Source organism: Rhagoletis pomonella, unplaced genomic scaffold (assembly GCF_013731165.1).
Source record: "Rhagoletis pomonella isolate Grant_MI unplaced genomic scaffold, Rhpom_1.0 Rhpom_scaffold_19621, whole genome shotgun sequence".
Taxonomy (NCBI): Eukaryota; Metazoa; Arthropoda; class Insecta; order Diptera; family Tephritidae; genus Rhagoletis; species Rhagoletis pomonella.
In genome coordinates, this window is record NW_023478139.1 from 1 (window position 1) to 2,651 (window position 2,651).

The following is a 2,651-nucleotide window of genomic DNA, read 5'->3' on the forward strand; positions in this document are numbered from 1 at the left end:
TGTTATGAGGGTGCTTGCGGGGTAGGACGAGGTGGCTTCCAGGCATGGTGGCAGGCCCAGACTAGCTCGCCGGATGGGGGGGTCATTTCCACTCGCCATACCTGACCCTACATATACAAAATTGTTGTCATGCCGGATTGAGAAGCAACAAAAAAAATAGAAGAAATAGAACTGAGTAGTACTGCAAGAATGCTAAAAGAAAAGGCCTGTCCCGTCAGGTGGAGTCATCCCACCCCCTCTGCGCGTTTCGCATACGCAGCCATGGGCGTTGCGCTGACGTCTGTGTATTTGTAACCTAGTGCCGTCCCGGTCCCGTCATCCGTCTACGCCCTCACGTCCCCTCTTAAGCCCCAGAGTAACACCCACACCAAATATTGGTTCCTCACCACATCATTTTAAATAACCAAGCCGTCAACCTTTTTTTTTCAACTTTTACATACGAATTCATTTATTTATATACTCACTTAAACCTACTTATTCTATATAGAAAAGTTAATAACAAAAATCTACCAAAAAAGTTCAATTCACAAGTTTAGGATTTCAAAATTTGCGAAGATTAGTATTCACTATCCAATAGAGCTATAAAAACATTCAAGGATGCAATTCAGTTATATTAGCTGGCAAGTCTTTAACCAAACAAAAGCTCGGAAAACTGACTCACGAAAGAAAAACGAAGTAAAAAAAAAACAATTAAATACTATCAAAAAACCTCAACAATCTCTCAAACTTTCACGATCGCGTGAACACCCCTTCTATTTGCAGGTGTCCAACAAATGCTCATACGCATATATTCAAATTCGCGCGAGTTAAAAGAAAACCGAGGTAAAATATGGTAGCAAAACAAAATATTTTAAGAATGTATGTTTATACGCATGTGTATATGTATGTACAAAAGAAAAATTCAGTTCTTTTTTTTTCACTCACCTTTGCTCTCCCTCGATGATGGTACCAACACGTTGAGAGGATGCTGAAAAAGGGCTGGAAAATGAAATATACATACATACACCCAAATCCAAATACACACGTGTGTGCACTCAGTCCGGGTTAGAGAGCCTATTATGCTTGCTCATAACTTCACTCGCTCGTGATAGCGGGCACCGAGCGAGTCGTAAAGACACAAAACTTAATGAAAATTCTAACTACGATTAAAAATGCCAAATCTTATCTAAATGAGATCAAATGTTGTATCAAAATTAATTACTTAAAAACCCGGGTTACAAATCGGCAAAAATTAGGAAATCACCTAAATAAAAAAAAAATGAAGTGAATGAAGAAATCAAAAATGTGATTAAAACCGAACAAGGGAACGAGTGATAAAGAGTAGAAGAAACAAAAAAAAAAAAATGTGGAATCCGAAAAGTGAGCGATAATACAACAACTTAAAAGAACTTAGCTTAAACTAATTTAGTCAACTTCAATACAAATTAACGTAAAAGTTAAATTCATTAAATTAATTCTCAGCAAACGAAATATTGAGCTCGGATTTACACAAACCCATGCGGTAAAAAGAAAATATATATATATAAATATAAAAAAAAAACAGCAACGAGATAAATTGAGCGGGAAGAGTGCAACGAGTTGAACATAGGCGAGTAAAAAAAAGGAAACGAGGAACTATGCTCAAACTGAAATCCAAAAAAAATTCAGAAGTTTAAGTAACTAAAAATATTATACCTAAGCAAAATAGTGATTCATAAAATTCATATGGCAAACGCGAAAGTATAACAACTAAAAAAGACTGATACTCCTCCGCTGATGGTTGTAGTCGCTGGTCGCTCCCCAAGAATTTCTGGAGGGGTGACCGCTCCCCCAATGTCTGAGCGGGGAAAAATATGTATGTATGTATGCTCGCCTGCTTCTGACCAGAATTTTCCTTTCCCCTGTTCAGCCCACTGGAATTCTGCTTAATCGCTCAATCTGCAGCGGGCATTGACCCTCTCTCAGTTCGAAGATTCCGCACAGCTGATCCCTGTATTATTATTGTTGCCTGTTCTGCCTATGATAGTTGATATCAAATTGTATCTGGTGCTGAGGTATATGTAGAGGTGTGTGTGCGCTGCTTCTATCGTGCATAGGTGTTGCATGCGCTTATGTGTGGCGGTGCGTGCAACTTCTATCTAACGTCCAGCTCGGTACCTGTTGGTATAGATGGCGGTTGACTTTAATTGCGCCGGGGCTTGCTGCCTGCACTTGCGTCCTTTGTTGTTGACGCAACAATTGCAGTGTTGTTGACGGTAGTACTATTTTTCTGCTGGGGAGGTAGTTTTATACCTGTGTACTGGCGACCTAAAAAAAACACTATAATTTAATCAAAAGGTAATAAGGCGGAGTGGTGGCCATACGCATCCACCTGCACACTGTACGTACGCGGAAGCCAGTGCCTTCACGCGTTTTTGTGTATGCATGTAGATGGCCTTTTTTTTTGTTCAAATTCAATTCACTTGCTTCTTTAAACTTACTTCAACTCCCAATATTATCGGTCTTGGCTAATTAGGTGTTCCGGATAAGTGACGGGATCTCCACAGGTCCCGTTGGTTGCACTTCAGGCAGCTTCAGCTCGACCGTTATATATATATATATATAAATATATATATCTTTATACGCATATATATATATCCACAAATTACGGAATACCGCCGTTTTTCCCGTTT

General features: G+C 39.4%; 1 long non-coding RNA gene across 1 annotated transcript; it reads right to left on the reverse strand.

The window, feature by feature from the left end:
* Positions 1-2,085: 2,085 nt before the first annotated feature.
* Positions 2,086-2,546, reverse strand: LOC118732385. Its single transcript, XR_004992126.1, has 2 exons — positions 2,460-2,546; positions 2,086-2,286 (listed from the first exon to the last, which is right to left on the reverse strand). It is a non-coding gene; the product is annotated as an uncharacterized LOC118732385 (long non-coding RNA).
* Between the last annotated feature and the right edge of the window lie 105 nt (positions 2,547-2,651).